Source organism: Chrysemys picta, chromosome 6, assembly GCF_011386835.1.
Source record: "Chrysemys picta bellii isolate R12L10 chromosome 6, ASM1138683v2, whole genome shotgun sequence".
Lineage (NCBI taxonomy): Eukaryota > Metazoa > Chordata > Testudines > Emydidae > Chrysemys > Chrysemys picta.
The window spans coordinates 86151837-86177187 of NC_088796.1; the positions used below are offsets into that span (position 1 = coordinate 86151837).

Here is a 25351-nt window from a genome sequence, read left to right on the forward strand (position 1 = left end):
TCTGTTTATTAGCTGGATTTATGGGCCTGGAAATGATCTAGATAGTTAAGAAAGGCTGCAAAAACTATATCACTTAATGCCATGTTATTTTCACCATCTCCTGTGTGTGCATCAGCAAGAGTGTTTTAATGGCCAAAACTCCGTGTTGACTTCTACATGAGATATTGAAAGTTCCTGGAGAAGATTAATTCAACCATAACATTTTACTTACAGGATTAAAACTAATCCAATCAGCCAGTGGCAGTGGGGAAGTCAATATGAAGGACATGCCAAGTAATAGAAACTATACAGAAGTAGAAAATATTCCATTTAGGAATAATTCCTAACAGCACTAACTGTATAATAGTAAAAAGAACAGGAGTACTTGTGGCACCTTAGAGACTAACAAATTTATTAGAGCATAAGCTTTTGTGGACTACAGCCCACTTCTTCGGATGCATATCATATTGGATGTATAATAGTAAATAATAAACACGAACCACTGAAAGAAAAAAAGTCCCGTGAAAGTAACCTTTGCTTTCTTAATGAAGCTACACAAGCAAGGATAATAGCAGTTAAGATTATTGGCCTGTCAGAGTTTTGTCTGGATTGATCCAATAGCAATATGAAAATCCTAAAGGATGCTACCTTAAGTAGCTACATCAACCAAATGCTTTTCTCAGGGTACAAAATGCATCAGGAAAAAGCTAGCTAAAAGCAAAAAAAGTTTGTTTTTAAAATTTTTCATATGTTAAAATGCTTGGTAAGAAGTAGACTGATCAGGTCTCTTATTTATATAAACTCAATCAATTCCATGTCCATTAAATTCAGTTTGGACTAAAATCACATGGAAAAAGATTGACAGCACAGGAGATGTAATAGAGTTGCAAAAGAATTCACCATGTTGAATATTTAAATGCACTGTTTGCAAAAACTGAATGACATTTTCAAGTACAAAATTAATTAGATTGAACTTCAACAAGAATATTTTCAAAAACTCTTTGAAATGAAAATGGTCACTTCTGCAGCAATAAGGAGATTGTATGAGCAAAACCAAGATAAAAATAAAATAGAAGGCAAAAGCTTTACCTAAGGTCATTGTGCTGAATTCTTATTCTTTACTGTAAAAGCCAAGGGAGATTCATTTCAGAGAAGTTGTGCAGGTCTAAGAGGGGAAAAAAGGACAAGGTGACTAAAGTTTTGGTTCTCCCATTGTTTTTAATGGATTTTTCAAATCAATTATGTATGGGGTGAGTTGAGAAAGGAGGTGATTATTAAACATGGGAAGCTGTATTGATTTAACGCTACTCCACTGCTGCTTTTGAGCTTTCACCAACAGCACAGTGGCTAAAAATTAGTCAGTTGAGGGACGGACAAAAAGGGAAAGCCGCAAACCTAGAAGTCAGTAGGAAAATGTTATGAGTTCACTGCTCCAGCAAAGTGAGCTTTAGAGCCCTACATTGCATAAACCCTATGTTCTTGAGAAAAAAATCTGTCTCCAGACACACCACAGTAGCAACTGAGATTAGTTAAAGTGCTCAAGATAATAGTCTTTAGATTTTAAACATCTGGGACTGGGGACACGGTTCTCAGTAGTGGGGCCCCCTGTGACACTGGAATTTGTTAGCGCTCCCTTACCAGACAAAGGCTGATTCTACTGAACTTCAGGGAAGAGTGCCAGGTTGATCTAATTTCTCAAGCATCTGCTTGAAGGAGTAGTTTGGGTGGAGAGACTTTTTTTGGTCTCTTTGGTTTGGTTTTGCTTCTTGAAAAAAAAAAAGGGGGGGGAGGAGGGCGAGAATTGTAAATTTTCTACCCAACTCTATACAGATAGCACAGATATTATAAATTGTAACCAAAAAAAAGCTCTATCACGATGGTATCTGAGTATCAGCTGGCTGGTGATGGGGGCATTTGAATCCACATCTCCAGGGAAAATTGCTTTCTTAACGAAGCTCCTTAGACTGCTCACTCGGTTGCTTTGACTTCTCACACGGTTAGCTCATTTGCTCTAACGGTCTCAGTGGCAGATGCAGGTACTGTTTGGATAGGCTTGGGTAACAACTGTTTTGGGAATGGAACTCCACTTCTGGCTCATTTTTCTCTCTGGTAGCCGCATTCGTAAGGCAGACTGCTGCTTCTTTTCTTTGAGAGGTGGTTGCTGAACAAACGAGAAGAAAAGTGGGGGAACAAAGATCTGAACTAGATTTCGGCTTAAGCCACAAACTTTCCCCAGATCCATAGCCATTCTTGACTGAGCTCTATTTCAGAGCCATCAATGCTCTCTCACAGTCAACCAGGACAGCCTGAGTCAGCAAGATGGATTCCAGCACTCCTTCTGACCCTGGGAAGATGATTTCTCTGCTATCTTTTCCTAATCCTCAATTGCCATATAGGCAGTTGTTTGGGAGAGAGACCTGTAAACCACACCTGGGAAGGGTGAGGATTTGGGAAGCTGTTAAGTATGAATATATTCAATGACCACCTTAAGGTGAGGATATAGGGACAGGAATAGGCAACTGTTAGGCAACGTCAGGCATGTCAAAGAGCTCCTGAGGTCTATGTGCCATTACAGTTTTTGTGCCTAGGATTAGGCTATTATCATAAATATTTGAATGACAATTTGAAATCTCTAAACTAATGTTTTGAAATTACCCATGTTACTATTTTGATATCTGAATCAAATGTGTTCCTGTCTTGCAGTCTCAGTAATTATGCATAAAGGTTGAAGGAAAAAATAGCTTTTCACGCTTAAAAATCCTCACTTCCTACTATTGCTTTATTGCTTGCTGTTTCAAGATAAAAAGCAGAAACTCTGCAAGCATTTACAACTTGGTAGCTTAAATGAAGTCTTACAATTGCTGGGATGCTCATCAAACCCAATGGTGCTTTTTCATCACTGTTCAGACAACGCTAGTGAACTGTTTTTAGTCTTTCGATTCAAATCGGATACTAAATTGTGATCAAACAGAATTGCTGACTTACTAGGATATAGCTTTGGAATAACTTATTGCTCTAAGTATTGTGCAATACATCCAACAAAAATACCCGTTGCAGCATTATTTACTGTAAAACGAAGCCGCCTTCTGTAATGCACAATCTATGTGTTTTCATTTTTCTTTTACTGCATGCAGTCTGGAACTTTTTGAAGATATTAGTAGTTTTGAATAGTAGATAATGCTGTAGTGGCATATTTCAGCTACTATTTTCTCCAATGTGCTTTCACAAAGTACCATGAAATATTGAGCCAAGTCTGTGAAATACCTGCTATCTCTACACAGCGTGTATGTCTAGGAAATGCTATTTTATGCCAGACTTTTTTTTTTTTGAATTGTTGAGGTCTCTTATAGTTCTTCATGAGGTTTTATTGTTTTAAGTGTAGTGGAATACCAGCTGAATATTTCTGTCTGTGTGTGGAAATACAATTTATCTTGTTGATGGTTGAGAACATTTCAACAACTTGAGTAAATGTATTGTACGCACCAAAGTGTACTGATGAATCCACTATGTCTGGTTGGAAACCAGATTACTCATTGTCATCTTGCCTGATACAATTAAAAATGTTTACAAGTTCACTAACTTAGACCATGTATTCATTCAGCTGTCGGGCAAACAGTAGCCAACAGGGGCACTGGAACAGTTTTTATAGTGGGGGTGCTGAGAGCCATTGAACCAAACTGCAAACTCTGTATATAATGGAAAACACTTCAAGGAAGGGTGTGCGGCAGCACCCCCAGCACCACTAGTTCCAGCACCTATAGTAGCAAACTGAAAATATCCCTGTTACTTCATAAGGGTGCTGTGAATTGTTAATATTTATAAAATGCTTTGAATTTAAAAAGCACTACACTATGTAAATGGAAAGCACAGCATTAGTTTTTCAGCCATCTTTTTGGGGGGAATTGAAAGGATTTTGTTTTTGAACTCAAGCACCTAATTATAGTGTTCTACACTACACTACAGGACAAATGATGATATTGGACCCTTTCAGATCTCTTCCAGAACCACGAATAGATCTCTTGGACCTGTGCAGAGAATCAGCTACCTCTTCAACAGTATCCCAACCAACCCACAGGTTTGATGGATGGCTCTCTTCAGGTGTGTGAAAAAATTGAGATTTATAGTGCTGGATGTTGTCAGATGCTACCGGTGTGGTGCTCTGCTCTGTTCAATGTTGATATCAATCGGCTGCGTGCATGTGTTCCCCCTGTGTGCTGCCCCAGCTCTGCGCAGATAGTTGACACAGCAGACCCAGAGAGAACCCCCAATGACCACAGACTCTAGTAAGGTACGAAGGCATGTCAGCCAGGTTTATTGTCGAAGAGAAACACAGTTTCCAGCTTTCCTTGGCAAACAAAGTCCAAGGTGCTGCTAGCCAGTACTTACGTGCTCTCTGACAATGGACTCAGCTCAGTCATTGGCGGGATTTTCCACTGCCCCCTAGGCTGGACCAAGACACTGCCCTAGGGATGCATTCTTATACGCAGGTACAAACAAGTTACACATCACTCCTGACGTATTGAGGTGCAACCTCTCTACGCAGCAAGGTACAGCCCCTCTGCGTAGCAAGGTGCCGCCTCTCACCTTGTACATGTTAGTTTGAACAAAACAACTCTATTCATCATATTATTCTTTTGGCCCTGTCATTGGGATAGGTCAGCTTGTTCCTTGTTATCTGTGTGGAATGTGTAAGTATTGGAGTTTTCTGATATCTAGTGTTCAGTACCTTTTAGGTATGTATCTTCTTGCAGCATCAGCCCTTTCCTTGCCAGCTTCTGTGAGCAGGGCCTGCCTCTGGCTCACAGCTTAACTTTGCTTTATGTTAGCAAAGTCTTGACCATTATTTTAGTTCAGGCCTCAGGTCTCACACTGGGCCTCTGATAAGGGTTTATGTTTCAGGGCATCATCTTACTACACTGGATAATTAAATTCCCTATTTAGGCACAGAACAGATACAAGAATACAAAATCCCCTAACTATCCCAGTAGAATGTCTCAACTGTGTTCTGGAGAGGGATTCACTCTTCATGCTTCTCAAATCCTTGAATACTGCCAGCAAAAGGGGGACAGAATAAAATTGGGCCCAACCGGGAACACACCTCCCACTACCACCCTTGATCACAGAACTAAGATGGGGAGAACCCTCCACTTTGGGGGACTAGGACCCAGGAGATGCCTTCCCTTCCCCTCCCCCAAGACATGTTGCCTGGGAAAAACTGGACCTGCAGGTCTAGGATACATATAAGGGAGATGCAGATGGAGCAATGGATGGCAGGATTATAAACAGAAACTATCACTTTTCTGTAGCTTTCCCTCTGGGGATTGTGTGGGACATCACTAACTAGTGATGTTTAGGTAACCTAACTTCTTTTTCAGTCATGTTGCTGTGGGGGGTGCCCAAGGGCTAGAGCTGGCAAGCAGTCTCCATATGGATGTACATAATCTCCTGCAGATCCTAGGATTATATAATCCAAATCAGCAGCCTGCTCTGCAGGGTGGACGAGGGGAGGTAAGGTAAGGGAAGAAACCCATCCTAATGGAAGAATCTGGAAAATCGGTGTGGGGAATTTCACTAAGATTTCTTCCCACTTAGCCTCAGGCAAGAGATATTTCCTTTGAAAGGGAATGATTAGGCCTACTGTTATTAGCTTTTTAGATATGGAAAGATTTCCAAAATTTTTCAGAGGGAAACCACTTGTATTGATGTGTGTATAAACAACAGTTTCTATTAACTGCATTGATTTATGCATTATCCCCAAGAAGACAAGACATCCACACACTGTGGGTGGCAAATGGCACCTTATCTAAACTTTTGCATGCAAAGATGGGACTGTGACAGCCTTAAGAGGATGTTGAGAAGTTTATTTGAAGGTTAGGATATTAAACAAATATAGACGGTTATTTTTAATTAGTGAATTTGTGAGTTGCTAACATGGGAGGCAGATTTAAGTGATCTGTCACCACATGGCAAGAGCGATTTTGAACAGCAGGACAAGCCCAGAAGTAGAGGTAATCAGTTAGAGTCAGCCTTTTTTTTTTTCTGCAGAATGGTAATATGGGGATAATTAAAACAAATATCTAGCTCCAAACCATTTTAATATTACTGATGAGCATTTGCCTGAGAAGAAAATATTGACAGGTACCATTGAGACAAACTGTTTCTATGCAGCAGCTGATATAATAGCTCAGGTCACTTACAAAAATAGAAAAATTATAACTGTTGCCTACATTTATTTTAAATGTTATATTTTTATTACACTCTGACAATTTTGAAAAGGATGAACAGTTAATTATTATAGGAATGGGTTTTATGGCACTTTTCTCCAGCTTTGAGAAATTGAACATTCAGATTTGCTATAGCTAAATATATAAAACTATGACCTGAATGCCATTTCTGAACTTGATATATACATAGCTGCATCACTGTGTTTTATTCACAGTGTTGTCCAGAATATTCTTTAACATTTTTAAAGAAGTGTGTGTGTGTGTGTGTGTGTGTGTGTGTGTGTGTGTGTGTGTGTGTGTGTGTGTGTGTGTGAGTGAGTGAGTGAGAGATGGGATTTACAGCACTGGAGAATTAAATTCCTTATTTATTCACATAACAGACACAGCAAGAGAACAATATTCCCCAACTGTCCTGCCAAAGTGTCTCAACTGTGTGCTGGAGTAGAGACCTCTTCATTCACGCTCCATGATTATCAAATCCTTGAAGACTGCCAACAAAGAGGAGAGGGGATAAAATGGGGCTCAACCGGGACCACACATCCGCCACCAGTCACCACCCAAACCTGTGCTGCGGAGACCGTCCCCACACATTCCAGGTGGTGCCTCCTGTCCCTGTGACATGGTAGTGGAGGAAAACTGCAGGGAAGAACCAGCCAGAGACTCCAGCCAAAGGAACAGCTGAAGATGCAGGCAAAACAAGGATCTCCAGACATCCAGGGAACTTTCTACAATTTTTCCTGCACTGTGTCTGCCCTTAACTGATTGGCTCTTTCCTCCAGTCCTGCCCCTCCCACAGTCTCTTCATCTCAGTTTTACTGCACACCTGACCCTCTTACCCTCTTCTCCTATGCCCTGTCCTCTTCCCGCTCCCCCTTGCATTCCACATTCCCTCTCCATTCAGTTTTCTTTCCGTTTAGCTTATCCCCTCCTAACTAAATCCCACCCACCCCCAAAAACTCATGGAACTAACATGATGTTTGCTACCATCACATTGTTCACTCTGCTTGTGTGTTCTATTACTTCTCCTACTCTGTGTCTGTCTTCTCTATAAGATTAAATTTTAGATTGTAAGCTTTCTGGGGTGGGAACCATTTACTCTGTGTTTGTACAGAGCTTAGTACAATGAAGCACCATTCTTGGCTGGTTCTTAGGAACTGCTGTAATGAACATGATTAATAATAAAACATGATTAATAATAAAACATGTTTTTACCTGATCACTGTGTGCTGTCTCCATTCTCCAGTGGGGGCAAATGGGGATGGGGTGTTAAATTGAAGCAGGAACCTACAGGTACTAGTAAAGATGGATACAAACCTGAAGAAAAGAAAAAAATAAGTACATTTTTAGATGAAACTGTGCTGGATACCCCTCTCAGCCTGCTTACTGGGGATATTTACAAATTAGGAGAGTTAGTGGAATTTGCTCACTTTTTTCAGGTAATCTTAATATGTGTTGCATAGGTGACTCAAAGAAACTGAAATTCTGCCACACCTGCTTGAAGCCCAAATCTTAGATTCACTCCTACTGAGGAGAAGTTGCCTGTGGCTGCTTGATAAACATTTAAATCAGTGTTTTCTGACATTAAAAAAACATATTTGAACACTGTCAATGGTAAGCACTGATTAGATTCAAAATAGGGGTTTTAAAAAACAAGCAAACAGAAAATGAAGTTTTAAAGGGGACTTTATTGAGCAAGGCTACAATTAAACTGTTCTGTAAACTAACAAGATAAATAGTATTAAAGAGCTTTGGGCTGAGGAGCTAGATAATCAAATAACCAACATATTATCAAAGAAAACATGCTTCCTTCATTAGAGGTTTTGGCTCCAGTTCATTCCACTGCAGAATACAAGTTGTGGCTGCAAGCAATGGAAAGTGCATTGGAAACAAAGGAACAGTTCTGTTGGGGGTCCAGTTCAGCCCACAAAATGAAAGGGCTGGAATTTGAGGAGCAAAGCTAAAGTATCTGGGACACGTACTGTTTCAGTACATCTCCTGTAGAGCATCCACCAGCAGAACTCCTAGAGGCCCACATCAGGAGTTGAAAGTCGCAATCCCTTTAGAAAGGGCACCAGAACAAGATCCAGATTTATCGGTGTGCCTTCTGGAGCAGAATCAATGCTACATCACTTCAAGGCGGGCTCTTTTTACAATATTTCTAAGCAGGATGACAAATGTCTGAAATTTTGCAAGAAAGCCTTTTGGAAAATATCCAACCCATGTAGTAGGATTTCCAGCATTTCATAGACTCTAGAGCCTTCAATATTATCCAATATACTGATGATTATCTGAACTAAACCCCAAACTTTTTGAAGGTTTTGACTAGATGAGTTCTCTGATCTTGATTTATGCAGAGAAAAGTACAAGATTTTCCAGTTGTTTCTCTCCCCAAAGATCTCTCCCAAAATTATATCATGCATGTTAAGTCTGTAGCTAATTAATGGTCTTTCTATTTCTGGTAAACAGTTTTATGCACACAACACATGAGCTGAAATCATTTTAATCAATTCCAGGCATTCTTAACACTTAAGCTGTGCTTTGGGTTCTGCAAGAACCCATTTAAACCCAAATATTTTGGGATGTCTGTTTATTGATAATTTCTCTCTTAGAAAGCCTTTTATAAAGTCATAACATTGTGCAGTCTGGTTTTCTCGTGGCATTTTTCTATCATTTAGACAGTGGAATACTATAAGACCACCACATCATGATTTTTGCCAGACCCATAAATGATTCCTAGAAACATTTTAAAAAGCCAGTGAAAACCAAACACCAATAACTAAAACAAATTTCCACTTAGATACTACAGGGCAATACAGTATGCCATGCTGCATCCTAAGATAGATGTATAGAACCCGCAGATATCACTACCTGCTACAGTAAATCAAAAGTAATCAAACCTGCATTTTCATTTGGTTTAAGATTCAATTTGGCCTCTAAACTTTCAAACATCTATTCAATGTTCCCCCAGCCCTAGAAAAAAAACCCCACTCAAATATGGGAGGATTAATATTTTATTTGTAAATGCATAGTAATATAATTCATTTTGCAGAACCATAAGGTTCTCCTCAACATTCTGCCAAGGGAGATTAAAAACCGTAGCAGAGGTATGACATTCAAGGCAATTAACTCTCATGAGAATAAAGGAAAAGCTGATTTGCCTCCTTTTACATACAGGCATATCATATTGCCATCTTCGTACCAAACACAGCTAAGCCTTATTCACACACATTGTAGTAAAAATAGGAGGTCTAGCAGTTTCTGAATCACAGTCCTTCTAGTTTTTGAATCACTACAAAAGTCCCAAAGCAGTTGTGTGGTTTATCTCAAAGGACAGCTTTCTGGCACACACTGCAAACAGTAAAATGAGGGGTCTCTCCGGTCATTGTGCAAAATTGGATTAGCAAACGAAGAACTACTGTTATAATGTTCATAAACAAATGTTAAGTTGAGAAGAGAATAAGCTAGGTGCAAGGATTTGGTATGATGCATTATTAAAGAAGAGCACACAAAGGCAAAATTTGCAAATATACAGTAAGATTGTTTCTGCTTTTATGGCTGAAGCTTACTTGCATGAAAGAATATTTCTGGAACTGTCAGTATTTGTGATTATCCTAGAAAGGTGAGTAACAGAACAGGCACATGAATGGCTAAAATAGAACATGTACTTAATCCCTTTTGATTATAAGGGAAAGTATGAAATCAACCCCCTTTCTTGCCAAAGTCACTAAAAGCACATGTTGTACAGCATGCCGAAGAGATTACAATATGTTATTATGTGGGACATGTAGACCCATCAGAGCTTGCACTGTATGGAGTGTTATGATGCAAACAAATACTAGCAGACAGTACATTTTATAGATAATTCCAAGGATCCAAATAATCTACCTAGAGATTTCCTGTAGCACATATAATCATTTTATTTAAGAGCTGACAATAATCACAGGGCACACCACCTGCTGTGTGCAAAGGAGAGACTTAAAATGGATTCAGCATTTTTCTTGACTGTTCAGCTAACTCTTATGGTAATTAATGTGTTGCATTTATGGATAACATGCTGAAGTGTCTGATCAATAATTAAAGCCATAATTTCAAAAGCCATAAAAAGCGCTTTTCTTATGCAGTTTTACTAAATGAAGGAATTTTCAAGCTACTGAGTGATGGTGGAATATGGCAAATGATTCACTTATGATAGCCACTGCTGTGACTTCTTGCTTTTGTAATTTTGTAGATGAAGAAAGGATGTTGAGTTTGTTTACTCACTCCATTAGTTTCAGATTTGCAAATAGTTTTTTTTCCCTCTGGACTTCTGATACTCCATTTTAAACCTAAAGGAACATTTCCTTATTTTAATGTTTTATCACTTAAAGGAACTGTGTTATGAAATCTTTTGGTTCTAGCTTCTAAATTACCTAGCACACGTGCAAAGAACCTTTCATACCACTTGTTCGTGCTGCACAAGAGCCAGATATGATTGCAGTTAGAGCAGTTCAGGGAGTTCTCCAAGGACCCTGACAGCATAAGTCACTCTGAAGGGAGCAGGTGAAGGAAAGGTCATGATTACCCAGGCTACCTCCTTCCACTCCATCCCATGGATCTAGCTCGGTGAGTCAGGCTAAGCAGTCTGCAACATCCAAAAGGAGTATTCACAGTGTGCATACTTTCCCTGAACGTGAAAGACCAAAAGAAGTGGGGTCACAGCATCGGTGGATGGGGGTGTAATCCCGATTATCAAATCTAGCCCACGAGTCACAAGATGATTCTGTCCAGCCCAAAATATGTCTGGACCTGCTCTACAAAATGGTGTCCTCCACACAGCATGATCTTGCATATATAATGCATGCAAGATTATGCTGCATGGAGGACACCATTTTGTAGAGCATATATTTCTGTTGGAGCCTGTGGAGGCACTGCAGAGGGTTGCGGGACTCAATGAGTCTCAAAATGGAGTCATGCATGCAAAAAGTTTGGGAGTTGCTGTTGTGACGCCCCCCCCACCACCACCACACCCGGGTGCAACCTGGACCTGGGGTACCACTGAGCCCTCTGACTCACCAGCCTGGGATCCCTTTCACACTGTGGTGCTGTGACAAGCTACAATCCTCTCCAGAACTTGCACTTACACAGAGACACAGGCAGGGACACACTCAGCTGCAGTTACATGTGTTTCTCTTCAGCCACTCATACACTAACAGTAGAGAAGCTACACCCAACACCCCCCGCCTCAGCTCCACAGCCTAGGACCCCAGAGCTGTACTGTCTTGTACCGGTCAAAAGCCTGACCAGTAAATATTATTACCCGGTCTGCCCTTTGCTCAATGTGTAGAGGACAATTCACCAACCCCTGTTCCTGATCAGATTTCCCTTTACACTTTAAACAAACTGTTTTAGGTAAAAAATACTAAATTTGCTTTATAACTAGAGAAAGGTAGATTTTAAGTGATTATAAGTAGTGAGTGTACAGATCAAAGCATATTACCTAAGAAAAGCACAATCTAAGTTCTCTAAACTGGATAGGATTTGAATCAAGCAGTGTCTCACCTTTAGAAAGTACAAACAATCCACCAAGCTTCCATACACAGGCAGGTTTCCTTCTTTCCCACCTGGAACCCTCCTTTCCCAGTTCAGTCTTTTTTCCTCAGGTGTCATCTTGTAGGGGCAATGAGGCCCAGAGGAGATCTCACTTCCCCCTTTTATAGCTTCTTCCATGTGGAGGGAATGTCTTTGTTTCAAGATATGCCCCCCAACCAGGGCCGGATTATGACATTCTGAGGCCTTAAGCTATATCAAGTGTATGAGGCCCCATACCATAAAAAAAATGAATGTATTATTTTCACAGAAAGGACATTGAATATGTAAATCTGAAAGCTTTATATCTACATATATACAAAGGCAAAGTTGTAAAAATAGAATAATAATCTTCATTTTCACCAGCCCTCTCTGTAACGATGATATCATGACAGAAATAAATTTTAGACAAATTCTTTGAACTAAATGCATATATAAGTAAAGTACAAGTAAACAATACAATATAAAAAATACAAAATAAAAAATACAGTTAATAATTCAATTTACTAGAAGAGTTCTCAGGAAATTTTCTTCTCTGTTGGGGCATCTAAATTGTAGAATTCCTTGTTTGAATACACAAGGAGACTCTTGGAGGATATAAGATGGCAATAGAGGATTCAAGAGGCATTAGAGGATATAGGATGTGGATAACCCACAAGCTAAAAGCTCAACTATTAGTTATATCGATATGACTTACACAGGTAATAAGCAAACCATCCGAAAATTGTATGTGGGTTGTATTTTTCCAATAAATGGATTTGTTTTGTTTTTATAGAAGGTTATGCTGAATTACCTAATATTGGTATGAAAATTAGTAGCAGAAAGTTTTTATTGAAATGAGTACAATTTAATTTTATATTATATATATTGAGATTTATATATCTATGCAACAAAAATAATATTTTATTAATATATATATATATATATTATATGCTGAAAACCTGTGATATTTTATCAGGATATTTCTGTGAAAGTTAGACAAAATAGCACTATGTTCTCAAAGGAAAACACATATATGTATATTTCCATGAATAAGGAAAATTATCCTTCTTATCATATGAATAAATGAAAAAAAAAACATTTGATTAATTTTGTTAGGGAAATACAGTTTATCCAGACTATATATATTTACAAATGTTTATTCCAATTTAACTTTCGCTACAAAACAATGAATTGTTGGGATTTTTCTTTTGCCATTCTATAAAACTACAATGTATTATGCATATGATATGTGATTTATAAGTCTATATAACAATTTTTACATAGCATACTACCTATAATAAAATATTATCTTGCACGCTCCAAACCTGCCAAGCAGAAAATCCCAGTCTTTTTTCTAGGCAGACATTTGCTTCTCGATTCTCTGTCTCCCCCAGGACCACTAATTAATCTCCAGTAAACACCTTGGACACACAGAGTGACAACAAGCTATATGTGCAAAAGAGAGAGAAAGAATTTACCAGAAAAAAGACTGGTACTCTCTAGACAGGCATTGAGAAAATGAGAAAAGCTCTTCTATATTCAAGCTAATATAATGAATAGTATAGGCTTTAATAGCCTATAAATCATATACGCACATAGTATGAAATAACTTGCTCACCAAGATCTCAGAATATTTTGATATATATGTATATCTTCATTCACTTCTCTCAAAATCCTCTATTTTATCCTTTCATCAGCACTCTCTGATATTTACTATAAAGGTTTCCGAAACTGACAGAGGGAGGCCAGCACAAATTTATCCCCCTCAAGATCCACTGAACCCAAGTCTATAAGACAATCCCCTGCAAACTCATTCATGTGAAGCATGGATACCACATGAAGCAGAAAGTGGTGTGCACACTAAAATACACAATTGTACGTATATATCGATCAAAAGAAGAAAGAACACACTAACATATAAGTATGAGCTTGGCAGGATTGTTTCACGACACTGCCGTATCTGACCTCACATTTTTCCGGCAGTGAGATTTATTTATTTAAATAAATTATGAAAGCATAGTCAGAATTTTATCAATAGCAGCTGACTAACAAAACACTGCCTTAGGAGACTGATAGCAGACTTACTCATAGAAATATTCATTTAACAAGTGCAATTATTGTTTTTTTCCTCAGCACTGGCCTCCTGCCTGTCAATAATGAACAATTAGTAAAGGGTAAGTGTATTTGTGTAGCCAGATGTGTATATTGTTTTCTTATTTGAACAAAAATGTCTATATTTAGAGAGAGAATCTTCTTTTTCCCCATAACTCCTTTATTGATCAACCGATTTTGATAAAATTTAAAATGGAGTCCATTTTTTTCTTTTTTAGAGGCCCCTCATATTGTGAGACCCTAAACTGTAGCTTAGTTAGTTTACACCTTAATCCGTCTCTGCTCCCAGCACAGTTTGTGGAAAAGTACAAGCAACAAGATGGAGACCCTTATCATCTGATCTAGTCACAGGCCCTTGCATGCTTTCATGAGTCATCATGGCACCCATTACCCATATTTTGGCTGAAGCATCCACAGGAATGCTTAGCAAATGAGACTAAGCTTTCCCCATGTCCCATTATCTTCACTGATGAGCCATGACCTTGGATAGCCCCTTCACATCGTGCTGGCTAAACTGGACGTAAACAAACCTTGTGTGTGTTACCCAGGATCAAATACATTTGAAATACAGGTCCATAGTCCATATTCATAACTCCAGATACAAAATGGATACATGCATACAAATAGGATAATCATATTCAACAAACCATAGTTTTCCCATTGACACCTCAATGACATATTTTGTACCAGATGCATCATAATTATAGTATAACCATATTATAATCATGTCACTATGGTGAACATAGGGAGTGTCACAGCTGTGTTAAGGCATTCACTCAGATTACCTCTTAAAATGAAAATAGGGCTCTGGGTTTCCTTTTAGAAATTAATGTGAGACTTGGGGGGAGGGGGCGTGGAATTCAGCAGTATTTTATCTTTTGGCTTGATTCAATCATAGTCCCTCATAATTTTCACCAGTGTAACTCCATTGACTACAATGTAACTATTCCAGATTTACCCCAACACAGATGAAAAATTAATTATATAGATAATTGGAATATTCACAGTTACATTAAAATATAGGAATATAAATCCTCATGCTTTGTGGTATAAATTACCACTAATTTATGGATTTAGGAAGAAACATCCTATTGCAGCCTATTGTTGAGTTGTTTCTTCCACCTTGCTCCAAAGCATCAGGTCTTGGCTACTGTCAGAGACTGAACTACATGGACCACTGATCTGGCTCAGATTGTCAAGTCTTATGTTCCTATATCTCCAGTGTGTCGGAGATAAAAATTGATCACAATGTATCTAAACAAGTCACTACCATGAAAAGTCCTTTATGGTTCCCCTTTCAAAAAGATATTGCAACCATTTTTCATTCCATTCTCTTTGCTTTCTATAACTGTATTTTAATTGTCTTTCATCATCTCATTTATTCATTGCCCCATAATTACCCTTCCAACAATAAATTATCAATTGAAAAAAAATAGTGCTATTACTTTCATAAGACAATTTCTTATCATTATGGAGAGTGCTTCTAATGAGAAAGGCAGAAAAAAACCCTCCCCCATATAGATTTTAATACCTTAATTCATATTCATTCAGACCTTAAAACACAACAAATGGAGTATAACATCTTGACAGAGAACAACTAAAATAAAGCTTTAAGCTTCTATAAAGTAAGTATACGTTTCTGCCAGTAGAAAACTTAGAGGTCCCAAAGGAACATTATCCAAAAATAGCAATTACAAAGTAGACAATACAAAATAATTTCAAAAGAATAGCTAGTGCATGTCAAAAGAAATCTCCCTCTTTCACAAATACAGTAATATAGTTTTCTGGAAAATTATATTGTACGTATAGTAATGCTTGCAAGACAGCCAGACAAAGAAAAGATTATAGACACAGCAATTAGCAGAACATTTTCATGTCTCCTTTTTCCATCAAATGTGTAATAATATTTTGCTAGTGATGCTTTAAATAACTGTCAGGTTTTGCTGCAGAAAACACATATCTACATATACACATTCATAAAACTTAGGGTATGTCTACACTGCAATGTAAGCCCAGGGTCAGTAGAGCTTGCATTAGCAGCCCCTGAATTTGTTAATTTAGGGCTTGAACATCTACACTCATTTGTAACCCCAGGTTAGGGTGACCAGATGAGGGGAAGAAAATATCGGGACACATGGGGAGGGGTGCCCGCTGGTAGAGGGGGAAAAAAAAAAGCCGAGTCCTGCCCCGGCTGAGCAAAAAAACCACACTGCTGCCGGCGGATATCAGGACAAAATGAAATATCGGGACGTCTGGTCACCCTACTCCAGGTTAAGAATTGCACAGCTTAAGTGTTAGTAATGCATGGAATTGATTAAAAAGATTTCAGCTCAACTCAGAAGACTCATGTGTTGTGTGCATAAAAATTCCAACCATCCATATCCCAGACTTCCTAGTGCCCTTCCAAAATGTGGCCACTCCTGCCCTTTGTTTGTGTTGCAGAGTTGGAAAACTTTACTGTCCAAACTTGCAAAATCCACTGATTTTCAAATTACCAGTAGCATCATGAGTTTTTTTTATAAGAGTATAAAAGCATACAGACAGCTTAAAATAAAGAATATCACAACTTCCAAACACCCAATAACATCAACTCCAATGATAACACTGGCATGATAATGAACTCAGTCAATCTCCCCTTTCCAAACTGGATGGGTATGGACTGGTCAGGTCAAGTGTGGTCAGGTGTGGCCAGCTTCTAGATAGCGATGGCAATCTATTTCTCAGCAGACATGGGAATCTGCATGTTAGAACACTACCTTTGTAGCTTCAGGACTAGTTCAGTACATATCTCCAAAAAGGTTGCCTTCACCATCCTGAAATTCTTTTGACACTGCTGATCACCCCAGGTCTGCAGAATGATCCTTTTCCACCAATTGATGCTGGTTTCCTGAGCTCAGAAATAGTGCTGCATGTGTGATCCTGCTTCAGGAACAGCTTGTATAGTAGCAGTTACTCAGTATCCTCCTCTTCCCATTGCTGCTGCTGGAGGAGCTGCTGTGGTAGCCACATTAGCTGCTTAGTGATGCAGTGGCTGAAATCCCAAGATGAAGCCACCTTGCACCAAGAGGGCAAACAGAACCCCAACAGCATCTGCATATTTGCAGTTGCCAGCATCACAATGTGGAGCATGGTTCCATCCATGCTGGCCAACAGCAATTTGAAAATGGCATTAGCCCAGCTAGAAAAAGAGGAACCATGGGATGGAGGGAACAGAATTATGGGATTTTTGGAGTTTAAACCCAAATCCCAGAATTCCACTGACTTCTGCTAGGTATCTATGCACAACAAGAAAAATCATAGAATGCATAGAGCTCAGCAGTGAAGCAAAAGACTGCAGGATACCCACCCAGAATGCCAGGCACTTAGTGCATCCCAAGCCCCTGCCATGTGTATACAATTATGTGAATTGAAACAGGACACAGCTTTCCTCTGTGCACGCTATTGCTGCAGCTTTAGTACTGTGCACAAGCTAGTGAACATCAACTCACTGTGAACTAAACTCTCCCTGTAGATAAGCCCTGAGAAAGGCCCACCCCAGAGTATCCTATAGCCCAGTGGGTAGGCTACTCACCTACAAGATGACAGACCTGGTTTCACATCTCTGCTCCATCAGGCAGAGTATGGATTTGAACCCAGGTCTCCCACATCCTGGGCCATTGGGATCTCAGGTATAAGGGTGGGGAGCACCAGTAACACCTTCCTTTCCCCCTCTTTTTGTAAGAAAAGGCTGATCTGGCTTAGGCACTTAACTCCAGGAGAGGGTTCACAGCTGTGAAACCCAAGCAGAGGTAGGTACCTCCCTCTGACCCAGAAGATAGGCGTCTAACTGCCTGAGGGGGCATGGTTTAGGCAACGCTACTTTCCTCAGCATTTTCTACTGGCGAATTTAGGTGGATCCTCACTTAGCATGCTGGCTTTTGTGGATCCCATTCTTAAGCCCTCAACTCTCCCAATTCATTATATAGGGAGCCTGGATGCCTAACTCAGAGCAGATGATTCTGCTGCGTATTAGGGTGCCTAAACTTGGGTGTTGCAAAACCAAGCCTAAATCTTCTGTGGCTCTATCCCTTTCTATCTAATTTATGGATAGAAGATTTTGGTTACCATGACTATCAATCCATCACTAATGAAAGTACTAAATTCACTTTTAAAATTAATATTAACCTGAAGTCTATAGGCATAATTCAACAGTAGATAAACCATTTCTTGTGAACACCAGCTGCCACTGTGCGCACAGGGTGAGCATAATCTAGTGTTGGACCACAGGATTCAAGAAGAGTCAGGAAAAATCTAGTTTCTACCCCTGGCCCAGCCACTGATTTACTGAGTGACTTTGGACAGAACTTAGTATGTCTACCTCATTTTCTCTATCTGCTGTTAGTAGCAGTAAACAGAACTGGATGAATTGTTTTTAATAAAAAAAAATATGAGAAATGGCTTTTAAATAACAAAAAATAATTTTCACCAAAAAATCCATTTTGGTCAAAAGTTTTCAGTTTTCCAAAGAAAAAACAATAACTGAATATTTTTCAGTCAAATGTTTTGGGTTTCAGTAAAAATAAAATAAAAAATCTTTGGGTGGTTTGATTTAGTATTTTCATAAAACAAAAAACAACGAGCAATTAAAATATAAACAGAAAATGATTATGTTAAAAATTTCCCATGAAAAATAAGTAGTGTTTTTCAACTAGCTCTATCAGTAAATATCTATATTATGGTATTGCCTAAAGTCACTAACAGGAAATAGAGGCATTATTGTGCTGGGTGTTGTACAAATACATAAAAGCAACAATATCTGCCATGTCTCTGAAATTAGCATAATGATGCCATCCTTCATAGGGGTGTTGTGAAACTTATTTTATTGTCCTGGAAAGTGCTTTGAGATCCTCAAATGGAAGGTGTGAATGCGCTACTATGGGTTGACATCCAATTTAAATTTTTCTTTTATTCATCATACTTCAGGAACTATGAATTGTCCAAATATGGAGAGAATACACACTGACTGTGAGAATCTGTTCTCAAGGTGTTTCTGGTTCAAATAAAAACAACAAATACCAAGGGTACTAGTTCTACAATCTCCACTCCAGTTTAGCAGATCTAAGATGTTTGGATATACTGAAGAGCATCCAAACTCTTTAGTGCTGATTAAAACTGCATACACTCGCTGAATCTTTTGAGGTTCACCTTCCACTAATTCTGTTCATGAAGAAGTTTTCTGAGTTACTAACTTGGTCTTTGATACTGCAGTCCTGGTGCAAGTAAAACTCCCATATTTCAACTTTCACAGTCCACCTTTTGATTTCAATTAGTTTTGCATGCCCAAGGACTGCAGGATTTGGGCACATATCATAGCAAATGCTGGATAGGTGGCAGTGGAAACCTTTAAACGGCCACAAATGCCCTTAATTTTAGTCATGCAAAAAAAGCTGGAAAACAATAAAAGGACATAAACTGGAGTTTTACTGAAATCCCGCACTCTCAAGAAATCCCTTACAAATACAAAAGTGCCTGCATGAAAGCAACTGGTTTAGTTACAGTAACTGTTTCTATTGCCTCTACATGGAAGGCATAATAAAACATACCTGATTTTACCAGTAATTAGACTTGCTCATGATCCACAACAGTGAACATTTGGCTCCTTTCAGATATATGAATGCATTACATTTTGTTCTGTTTAGGTTTCCCCTCGTGTTACTTGTTAATAATGTTCTATTTGTTTTCCTCTGTGTATGTGTGTTTTGTTTTATCTTTTAATTACTGGCAAACCAAAGGCTTTGGTGCTCTTTCATTATTCTCTTAGAATTTCTGTTACTTTTGTTTCTACTCTTTCCCCCTAAATTTATTTTATTTGCAGCCTGTTTCCTTTATGGCTTCTGAATGCCTGGAGTACCTGTTGCTGATTAATTATTTCACTGAGCCATAATAGCAGCTGTTCTGTCTCTGATGCATATAGCCTTCAAGAGGTGCCAGAATACACAACATATGTAATCAGCCTGGTGGGCATGCAGATTGAACAGCACACATTGAGTGGCTGCACTGCTGTTTTCCTGGGAATTCAAAACTCCAGCAGGTATACAGAGAAAAGATGAAGGACTGGGTTTAATGCATAAGTTGACCAGAGGTGTAGGACTATGGGAATAATGGATGCAGCCGGTTAATGACACATTCCTTTAGTATGGATGAACTGTTGAATTGGTTAGGCAGTTGATGTGTTGCAACCACTTCTTATTTCACTATTCATAAATGGCTCAATGGTCCCATGTGTTCCCCCATCTGTTTGCTGTATCAACTGGTTGGTTCTTAAACTTAGATTGGAAGGTATTTTGGTCAGGGATCATCCTTTTGCAATATGTTTGCACAGTCCCCAGCACAATGCAGCTCTTGCATCTAGGTGCTACTGCAATAAATAATCATCATCATATTAGTCCACAAAAACTGAAAATCATTTCCATCATGTCACATTTGTTCTCACTATCACTAAATATTTCTCTGAGTTATGCTGCACATTGTGGAACAGAGACAGTTTTTTCTGAGTTTCGTCCCAGTACTCCTACTGTATCATGTTTTCACAGGAAATTATTAGATTTATTGGGTCATTTATTTACATTAGGGATGGCAAACTAGTTCACATACACTAAGAAATAACCTTTTCTTAGAATGAGAATCAAACCCAATTCCAGTATTGTTTTGGGGGTTTTGGAAATGATTGGTTAAGTTTTTGGTTTGTTTGACTCAGATGGTCTTTTTCCATAAATTGAATGAGCTGTAGGCTTTCTTTACTGGCCCTCTGAGGTCTCTGAGGGCAGGAGTGGGCCAGACCCACTACTCAAGAAGTGTCCCTAGAATTGGAGGAGTGTTCGAGGTTGGCCTGAAGTTGGCCCAAGTTTATTCTGGAGTTAAGACAAATTTTCTCAGTTTTGCAGGTACCTGAGAAAGTTCAAGCTAAACTAAAAACAGACTTGAGTCTTCACACAAAACCTAAAGCAAACCTTTTGGAGAATTCTTAGAAATTTGGCTGTCTTCTTTCCTCCCTCTATTATTTTTCATATTTTCACATCCATGTATTTCCAGGTTTGAGCCTGCAGTCGGAAAAGGAGTGCCAAAACCATACTGAGGTAAGCATCCAAATCAACTCACAAAATGGTTTGAGGTTCATCCGTTACCATGCTCTCAAGTGTACCATTTTTTCCTCTATTAGTCTACTAATCAGAAGTATAACTTTATTCAGAATGGTAAAGAAAAAATAGTCAACTATTAATAGAGTTCTAAGCGACATTAAGTTCTCTCTATTTAGAGGCAAAGTCACCTTTTTTATGCACGGTGCACAGTTGAGAGAAAATATATAAAGAGTAAAGTTTAACTTATTCTCCATAAGTATGCAAATTTCCTGCTCTACCTGAACACAAAGACCTTTAAAGACACTCTTCTTAGGAACAAGCATTCGTAAGTGAGCACTAGTCTACACTAGAAGTGCTACATCGGCGCAACTGCACTGATGCTGCTGTGCCACTGAAGCATGTCTGGTGAAGACACTATGCCATTGTTTCTCAAACTGGGGCCGCCGCTTGTGTAGGGAAAGCCCCTGGCGGGCCGGGCCGATTTGTTTACCTGCCCCGTCTGCAGGTCTAGCTGATCGCAGTTCCCACTGGCCGCAGTTCGCCGCTGCCGGCCAATCGGAGCTGCTGGAAGCGGTGGCCAGTACATCCCTCGACCCGCCAGGGGCTTTCCCCACACAAGTGGCAGCCCCAGTTTGAGAAACACTGCACTACGCTGATGGGAGAGAGTTCTTCCGTCAGCATAATAAAACCACTCTCCTGCTGACATAGCACTGTCCACGCTGCCACTTAGGTTGGTGTAACTTCCATCGCTCAGGGGGGTGGCTTATTCACACCTCTGCGCAACGTAAGTTATACCAAAGTAAGTGGTACTGTAGGCCTGGCCTTAGCATTTTGATTTTTCAGGGCACAGTTACAATAGCTGCCACATTTGACCCCAGAGGACAGCCAACAAAGGACAATCTCCAATATCCATTATCATTGTCCAAACTAATTAAAGACCACAATTATACCATTTTTAAAATAGGCAGTGGGACAAAGCAGGGGATGGTCTGGTCTTGAAGGAAGGGGTGGGGTGGGCTCAGCGCTGGGACACAGTGAAGGATGACTTGGTCCTGAAGGAAGAGGTGGGATGGCTATGCTGGAGCAGCAGGAAGAGGTGGGGTGACCGGGGTCAACTCTGACCTCATACCTGCTCATAGTGCTATCCCTGCTGCCACCCCGGTCCAGGGCCTGGAGCCACTGCCTCATCCTCACGAGGCGGTGGATAGAGCTCCCTGTGCAAAGCCACACCCCTCCAACTCTCTGAGCCCTCCTGTCCATTCGAGGGTGGGGCTCAGAGGGGAGGCACTGAGGCAGCATATGCTGGGGAGAGGGTCAGAGGAGGCACGTCCCATGGATGGGGCTGTGAGGGGGACTTGGGCTTCACAACTGCTCGTTGGTTTCTTGCTCCTGTTAGCACGATGGGGACAGGTGCTGCAGGCTCTAGGAGCTGTCCACAGAATCTCCTAGGCAGCAGGGCCCACAGCTGGTAGAGCCCTGGCCGGAGGATCAGAGAGGTGGGGGTGGGGCTCAGGCAGAGTTGTATGTGTGAAGTGGCTCAGCGGGCAGAGTGGGAGTCGGCCCAAAGGGCAGGAATTAGACTGGCACGAAGAGCAGCATGAGCCGCTGGCTTGGCCCAGCTTGAAGGGCCAAGGTAGGTCCAGTGATGTAGCAGGCAGCACTGAGGTGGCACATGGGGGGGTGGGGCACGAGCTGTTGAAGCACCTCTACTGGGCTGTGGACTGAGCTGGGTGGCAAGTGACTGGGGAAGAGGAGGGTGAGGTGGGGAATGACTGCAGGAGCCAGAATTGCCAGATTCCCCTGACTTTGCAGCATCAGTGGCTGAGGATGGAAACCGTTTCACAATGACACTAGAAGTAGTCTTGGAGTTAGAATTGCAGGTACAAACTCGGGGGAAACAAGGCCATCTCCCTAGTTCGTGCTCAGTTTGCGTTGTGTACATGGAGTTTGCTGAGCTGTGTCCTCAGGCTGTCTTAGCTACTCTCTCCAGCCCCTCCAATGAAGAGAAATGGACAAATTCAATTTGACAATATCAATAAACACGGGAAAGTGGGGGAAGACACTGGTTCACTTAAATTGCTTTAATAAAGAAATCTTTAAAAAGGATTCACTATAGTGTAACAATAAATGTCTAGTGTCATCCTTGTTGCCAATTAGTTTTATCTAATGCAGAAATGTAAAGTTTGAATGAAAAATAACTGTCCACAATCATTCTAAAATGCTTTGTAAAATCTATTGCATTAATGTGTGTTCTGGCTGCCTTAATTTGGAAAGCTTCATCCTTGGCCGAGGTCCAGGAGTGAACAAATACCCCAGCTTTCTTATCTAAACTGAGTGTTATCTGATTTTCCTAAAGTTGGATTGTTACTTTCTCTAGCTCAGCATGAAGAATAGTGTTAATCTTACTAGTCCTCTCATCAGATAGCAGCAATATAGTGTCATCAGCTTACATGTAAATAAAATATTTATCAACGTGAGAGAGAGAAAAAATATACATATACAGGAAAAGGAGGGAGTAAACACAAACAATTCCAATATTGATTGTGGCATTTGAAAAACAATCCATGTATAGTTTCAACTTGTTGCTTCTCTTTTTAAAACAAGATTGTAATCATCAGAATACTCAGTTATTAACTATCTAACAGAGAGCTGCCTTAGCAGAAATTGTGATGAACTCTTCTACATAAAACAGTTCTCGAATGAAGTGTCAAAGTTCTGTATTTCAATCTCTTATCTAAAGAGGAAACTATTTCATTTGTAATGAAAGAACTAAAAAGTCATTCATGTTATGAGCAGAGACCGTTAAATGAATGTGATTGAGCTATGGACAAAATTCCAGTTTGGGTTTTATCTATGTTAAAGAGAGGTGAAACACATTAACTGATAGATAATTTCAAGGAACGTGAAAGATGGATTCCTTCACCTGTCTGTATTTGGGACAGACTTTTTTTCTGCTAATGCTTTTCACCTCTGACAGTCACTGGTAAAACTAAAAGGAAAATTTACCACCATTCCCACCCACAGCAAGTCTCTGGAAGGGCACAAAAAAGACTGATTATTGTTAATAACACTGTAGATATGATACAGCAGGCTTCATGGAACAGGTGGTTATTATACAGAACTTTAACAAAATATTTACCATTCATCCTATAGTCCCAAAGAATCTATAATTATGATGGGCTGTCATGGGAACTAGTGCTGTGCAGAGGAATCACTTCAGCAATTTTCAAAAATATACTATATCTGCCATCTAGCAGTACTGATTTTTTATTTTATTTTGGCGGCTGCCATAAGTCACTTTTGATGTTTTCATCAGTCTATCACAGATATTTATAGAGGATAAATATTTTCTAGAGTCTTTGAAAATCCAGAAAGGAGATTAAAGCAACATGAATTACACAGGAATAATGATGAAACAGAATGCATTCATAAATTCCACCACAACCGTGCCAACTTGCAAGTCAATGATTCAATAAGAAATATAAATAGCCCCCCAGTTGCAAGACAGCACTGACAATTATTGATTTAGGAGTATTGTAAAATATTTGAGAGAGATCTATAGTCTGAGTGAAGTGTAAGTACATAGTTTCACACTGATGTTAACTCCCTTGATTTCTGAGGTTTCATTTACTGCTTTGACATATCAGTGTTTTGAGATAATATTTTGTGTTCTGGTATAAAGTTGCATTATCTCAAGAGTTTATGTGAAATTGTACTTGTTTATTTGGGACAGATTATGATACCCTTATTCACAACAAGTAGCACCTTACTCCAGGAGTAGCTGCAGTGAAGTCAATGGGAGTGTTTGCCAAGTAACTTACTGCTCACTAAGTGCATTGGAATCCGTTTCTTACATATTTTTCTTTGACACCAAAATGTTAATAATTGGAAGATTTTAAACCCAAAGGGCCAAATTCTAAACTGATTTATAGCCAGAGCAACTATGTAGACTTTATGAGATGTAAATCAGCACATTGTTTAGTGTAAACAGCTAGCAGTTGAAACAAAAGCAAAATTATAGTATTAATAAAAAGAAACACTGAAGAAAACATTTCATGAACCTGGAAAAGAACTAGGTATGATGGTTAAATCTTCTGCTGTTTACTCTTTCATGCTGGTGTATAAAGAAAGTGTTAACCAAAGAGGAGAACTCTTTATGGGTTGGGTAAATATCCCGGTGTTTAATCTATTTGAAAATATTGTCAGTTAGCTAGATATATCTGTTCTTGATGCTGTTGGCATAAATATGTAAGGAAAACTTTGTGCATAATGTTTTACTTTGAGGAATCAACCATGCCAGCTAGAATGGCACAATACATTTATGCATTACAGGAATCAAAAAGTGATCTCCTTGTCTATATATGTCAAATT

General features: G+C 39.5%; 1 long non-coding RNA gene across 1 annotated transcript in view; it reads right to left on the reverse strand.

Annotated features, from left to right (window-relative positions):
• Nucleotides 1-371: 371 nt before the first annotated feature.
• The window catches only part of LOC101952197 (uncharacterized), a 68035-nt gene continuing 43055 nt past the window's right edge, over nt 372-25351 (reverse strand). Inside the window, exons 2-3 of the long non-coding RNA XR_257020.4 lie at nt 7416-7517; nt 372-2140 (exon numbers count right to left, since the gene is read on the reverse strand). This is a non-coding gene — a long non-coding RNA (uncharacterized LOC101952197). The remainder of the gene's footprint in view (nt 2141-7415; nt 7518-25351) is intronic.